The sequence below is a fragment of the Tigriopus californicus genome, chromosome 11 (genome assembly GCF_007210705.1).
Source record: "Tigriopus californicus strain San Diego chromosome 11, Tcal_SD_v2.1, whole genome shotgun sequence".
Classification (NCBI taxonomy): domain Eukaryota; kingdom Metazoa; phylum Arthropoda; class Copepoda; order Harpacticoida; family Harpacticidae; genus Tigriopus; species Tigriopus californicus.
The window spans coordinates 6,619,830-6,626,156 of NC_081450.1; the positions used below are offsets into that span (position 1 = coordinate 6,619,830).

The 6,327-nt window shown below is 42.9% G+C and overlaps 1 protein-coding gene across 1 annotated transcript in view; it reads left to right on the forward strand.

Annotated features, from left to right (window-relative positions):
- Nucleotides 1-6,327, forward strand: part of LOC131890294 (uncharacterized) — a 38,501-nt gene that overhangs the window by 10,349 nt on the left and 21,825 nt on the right. The window lies entirely within an intron of this gene.

A 6,327-nucleotide genomic window follows, 5' to 3' on the forward strand; every position in this document is an offset into this window, starting at 1 on the left:
TTTCGACTAACTGACTTACCGACAGACTGACTTGGTGACTTCTCACACTTTGAGAGGAAGACCTCCTCCCTTGCTGGATGTACAGTACGGACACAAGTACAAAAGACTCAGGGTTGAAAACACCTCTCTGCCGTATTACTGACGCATTAAATAAGCGTTCACGTATTACATCTCAAGAGCGACCATGTCGGTAATGAGGTCACCTGTAGTTTGTCGCCGGTTCTTGAGGAGAGATGAATTCAGCAGAATTGCACTTTCTTACTTGCTCTCCTCCTTCTCCTCATTATGATGATTATCGTCATCGCCATCATCACCTTGGTTCATTCCCATCTGAGTGACTGAACTCTCTATTGTAAGTACCACACGGAACGCTATACAACAAGGAGAGCCACTGCAGCACCAAGCAACCAACCAAGCAACCACTCATATCCACTGGATCTGGCTGAGTTAATTTTCACTCAATTGTGTTGATGATGTGGGTACCCAAGTCCTCTCATCTGTAACGTCACCATGTACGTACTTCTTCTGTTGAAGAGCTTCAGAGCTCTCACTGCTTCTCCCCCTTATCCAACCAAGCATCCAAGCATCCATCCGTCCATCCGTCCATCATCCATTCACTAACTGATGAAAAACCAGCTTGCCAAAGCGTTAACGGGAGAAAAGATTCGGAGAGGTCTTAAATACAAGTCAAGTCAATCATATATTTTCAGGGAATACAGTAGCCCGTAGCTCTTCAATTTGGTTTATTTCTTGATTCCTCTCACCAGAGATCTCAACGCCCATTCGAGCTATGTAGGTCGGAAAGCGTCTGTCGGACTTTATCTTACACTTCTACACCCTCTGGCTTCGATTTTGTCGATTATGTATGTAGTGTTCAGTACGAGGGCAACCACGGACGGCGTGATTCGTTGGAAAGGTAGCAAAAATAGAGCCATCCATCATTAGCCCAGAGTCGTTTTTCAGACGGAGGAGATTGCCCCCGGAGAAAGGTAGTCATTTGCAGTGGGCCCATTACAGAATGATGAGGCTCTTAATTCTTGATTGGGAACCAGCCAAACCGACCGGCAAAGCGAGGCTGCTCTCTCAGGGAACGATGGAAGCGTCTTCAATCTCATTTCAAGCCACAAAACATGGACTAACATCAGTTGATCTGAAGATGATCATTTTTCTCATCGCCACCACAATTGAATCTCCCAGTCAAAAAAAAAACACGCTCGACAAAGGTCTCTTTTTATCTGTGGTGGTACTTGTTAGTTGCCTCAAAGGGTTGCTTGGACAGCTTGAGATATTCGAGTTTCTTCCCTACCTTGACATTCTTTACCTTCGGGATATTGATTGATGATTCACGTGCGATAGGTTCCTTAATCTTTATTGATTGTTGTGTTCCTTGGTTGTCCAGCTTTTATCTTTGGCTTTAAATGGCCTTTGCCAGATGAATAAGCGCGCCAAATTCAAGATGGATCTCAGGCGAAAAAATCGGGATGAGTCGTCGGCTGCTGGGCGATAGTTGCCAATTTGCTCACAATGGCTCGTTTATCATCATCTGACAAGACATCCTCGTCCCCTGGTACTTCATCAATATTCAGAGGTAATTTGCATTTCCTAAACAAAAATGATTTTCCGTTTCGCGGTTTTCTCCCGGGAAAGAAAATCGATCCAAAGGTGCTACGAATTCCAAAGGGTTAGAGAGAAAATTCGATTTGCGTCCCAATCCATTTCTTGTGCACTCATCCTTTGCCTGCCAAGAGGTCTCATTAACATTTAGCGGCGGAACCACTTGGGCTGAATTGCCGGGGTGATGAACTCTATTCGTTTCTTCAATTGAATATCGGACCGAGTGAAAGTCAAGAGTGGGATATCTTGAGAAATACGGTGGACGCAAACCCTAGTCCTTTCCACTGACTGACCTTCAATCCTTCTTTTTCTTGCTCGCATTCAATTACATGGCATTCAAATGAGGATTGTCAAGTCACTCTCTGACTTGAACAGTCCCCAAAGGAAAGGTGGTGAATACAATACCTTAATGTTAGTAGCTAGCTCTATCTATCTATCTACCTGTCTATCTGTCTATATAGCATTCAGGACCGGATTCCCTGAAATACCAACAAAGCCAGACCTACCAGACCCTTTTGATGGTTGCTCGAGACTAAGACATCCATTTGTCGTGTTCAAACTCGTTGAATTTGGAGTGTTGGAACACCTGTTCTTCAAAGCGGAGGCCAAACCCTTTAGACAACGCCATCATCACCCTGTGGATAACCTTTTACTAACAACCGGGCGTGGCTCCTTGGTTTATTGTAATTCTTTAACAAGGATTAATGACCGATCCGGCGATAACGTCCATCTCCAAGAGAATTGGTCAACGCTCACCAACTTCTTTATACTATATGGGATCATGAAACAAAGGGAGCGGTTCTTCATCAATTCAATTCGAAATAGAAAGTGGCCAACTCTGACACCCTGACCAAAGTTATGGCTTTAATCAGCTCTCAATTGAAGTGATATGTATAATTGCACACAGGGCTGAACACGAAAATAGTGATGGAACACTGCAACCCTCTGGACAAAATCCTTCCTCATCGTCCCATTACTCGGCTTCTATGTAGTGTAGGTAGTAGGTCGTAACAACATAGGTACAGCTTAACACAAGGAGCTTTCTTTCTTTCTCTGTCTGTTCTCTCTTTTCGCTTCTCGAGATCGTCTTTCTTGCCATTTCCAGTAACTCCAGTAACTCCAAGATGAAATGTTCAATTCACTCGAGTGCAACTGATTTCTTTGGCTGATGATCGGGCTACGAAAATGCGGAAGTGGGCGTTTGTTATCCAATGTGTGACTACTTCAACTCAATAAAATCTAGACTTGAAGTGCTTTATAGGTAGTACGTGAAACGTGGTAGTACAACACACTGTGCATGAACGTGGTACAATCATGGTGACTAGGAGGGTGCGACACTTGCCAATAGGACCAAATGACTCGTTGAAATTTCTACGCTTGATCATGACAAGATTGAAGAGCAACCTGCCTACAAATACCACAAAATTTTGTAAGATGAAACTTTGGAGTAGAGCTCAACCCGGCGAAAATCTCAAACCATTCAGACAAGAACCAAAAAAGAAAAAAAAATCTGGAATGAGATAAATCATTCAAATGCATTTCCTTAGACTGAATCACAAATCACCCAAGGGACTTTTCGTGCTTCTTGAGAATTAATCGTGAACTTGAACTTGTCTAGATAAGGCGACTCACAATCTTGATGATTTTGGTGGGATAGATCACCACCAATTGGCCCAATATGGCCAGTGGAGTCTATTAAAGAGGCGAGGAGTGCCAAAGTGCTGCCAACCTTGACATTCTCCAATCATTTTCTCCATGTTTCTCTCCTTGGAACATGGAATTGAACAACCTCTTTAAGAGCTATCTTAATCGGAAATCTGCCCTCAAGACATCAAGGATGACCTCCATCTTCTGCTGATGAACAAACTCAAGGACTTGAAACTTAGGGACGTCTCTCCATGACCAGATATCCAATCGAAGAAATATGAAATATCCAGCCATTCCCACGTTAGGTTTATGTGTGTTCTCTCAGCTTATGTACATATAAGTAACAGGCAAATATTTCTTCACTTCTTCCCGGACAAAGAGCTTTAAAACGCTTCCACGACCTCTGAAAACCTTGCCATGCCTCAGAGTTCGAGAGGGTGGGGCTAACCTCAAAGATAGGGCACAAAAAGCCCGGACAAAATTACAAACTCGAGGGCGTGGCCATCCTGTCTGCCGCTTGATTTGATACATACCCGAGCCTTAAAGGCTCTCTTTGAAAGGGAAATGATTTTTCTTACCAACCAACAAATGAGAACCACCAGACAAGACGAAGCTTGGAATTGTTTTGCGCTGAAGCGAAAAATTCGAGGACCACAGATTTTCTCTTTCATCTGGACAGTCCTTTTTTTTGTTACGGAGCGAAGACCACACTTTTCCCAGACAATACACGAAGTACAATCGCCGTTCAATCATTGCCTCAGAATCTGGCATCTTACATAACGCACTCATTTTTCGTGAGACAAATCTGAGATTAGAACAAGATGCTTCCACCAACAAAGGAGATGATTGGGTTAACATTTGGATGGTTTTGTTTTTGGGAAGCAAAGCTAGATTTCAAGCATTTGTCCTCCATCATTTGTTCTTCTGTTCGTCACTCGATCGTACTATCACAGCTTTGTGTTCACGGTGCATCTCACTCTTTGCCCTAATTAGGAGCAATATCACTAAAACTTTACAATTGTCTTGCACTAGAGTCAAAGCTCCCCTTGACGCGAACCATCTCATTTTCAATGCTCCAGTTCATCCCTTCCCATAACAATAACCCCATAACCAAGACATCATTCATTGCGCAAGATTGATCTTTAGTAACTCGTTCATTCGTGTCCGACTTGATGCACAATTATTATTTCTTCTCAAAAGCCTCAATTAGTGCCCGTTATGACGTGATGGGTGCCATTTTTGCATCGTACGCCCTGCCCTCTTTTTCGGGTCTCTCCCAGCTCCACGGGTTCAAAGCTGAGGTTTCTAGAATGCTATGTGCCGATTTGAGTTCAAACTGAGAGGCTCGATTTCTCCTTTTCCATAAAAGCTCTGTGAACTTTAAATTTGAAACTAGTGGGAAGGAAAGTATAGGTTTCTTTTCACTTTTTGTGACGGTAGCGATATTTCTGGTGATTATTTTCCAGGCTCTAGCGATCTCGGGTCTCTTTTTGGATATTGGACGTTAGATTCAGCCACCCACTCACTTCATCCACGCCTTAGAAACCATTTGGTCATCAGTCACAACCATCGAACTAACCGTTTTCCACACATACACGAATGTCTCTTTCGACCATAGAATATCAAGTCAGACGAGCCACAGATATTTCAAAGCAGTTTTCTGAATTAAATACGATTTGGTTCCGCAACCAATGTAGTAATTAAATTTCAGCCAGGAAGTGTCCTTGGAAGATTTCGCTTAGAGTCCCATCGATCGCCAATGCTTAATCACAATGGACAAATCCATTACCCGGCCAGGCTTCAGGTACGAGTATCCGTCTATTGGCAATGTTAATAGTATGAGCAGGGCAGACCCAAGGCTCAATTTATCCAATTTGCGCTTGGTGAATGGTTCTAACGTTGTAAAGCATCAGCCAGCGATGATGTCCTCTATTCGCACTTAGTAAGTCGGAAAATTTATATTCTCAAAATAAGTGCAGACTTGATTTCCATTGTGCGAACCGACAAAAAAAGGTCAGAGTGTGAAATCCATGCATGTCAAGCCAAAATGTTTAGGATGAAACTGGGATAAATGCAACACAACATTTCAATGCAACGTCGCCAAACTGATCTTCCGAATGACGATCTCATTGAAAAACGTTTCATTAGGAATGCATCTGCTGTGAAATGTATTCAACAATGCAATGGCTTTTTCTCTGTTGTTTCATCATTTGCTTTATGACGGGTCCCCAATCGCATTTAAAGTTCAAATTAATCCTCTTTCCTCACCACGCACACACACACGCATCATCGATGTTTCGCAAGGCAATCATCATGATCCAACAACGTGGCTAATCCGTAAAATTGAAATCTACCCTCCGCTTTTGTAATCCAGAAGGGGAAGGGGAAGACGAGGACGAGGAATAAATATCAATTGGTAGGCCAGATTGAATTCTTCGTCGTCGGATTGAAGTGCAGTGTCATTGGGCCTCGTAATTAAAAATTGGAAGTTGGCTCCTGTCAATACAGAGAGATCCACACTGAGCTTGCATTATTATTCCGGACTCCCGCACGTACACGCCTACTCGCGACTTGGGAAATAGAACTCGTACATGCAGTAGCAAAATGTTGCAGGAGGTTCCGTGTTACTAATGATCCGAGCAAAAACGAGATCGTGATGGTGGTAAATCAAATCTGGCAAAAACCTGCATACTGGTGGAGATCTTGGTGTATTTCTTCGCATCTGAATTAATTTTAAAACATTATCTTCTTCTTTTTTAGGTAAGTAAGGAGGACGTATTTCCGAAGGTATTGGAAACACTGCCATTCCTTGACGTGAAATTCTTCTCGTCAAATTAAAAAAAAATAGCAAGCCCTCGTGAAGATAAAGGAGGCCACCAAATGGTCAATTGTTTAACAAAGACGACATCTGGTAGGAAATCAATAAACGCGATGGGACAAACGAACCGAGGTAACCTGTAGTCGTAAATTACAACGGGTTTTTAATGATAGCCCATCCAAGCACTAAAATGCCCCGACAGAAGTGATTTTCGGAATCTTAAAACGTAACTTTCGCAACCTCCCCCC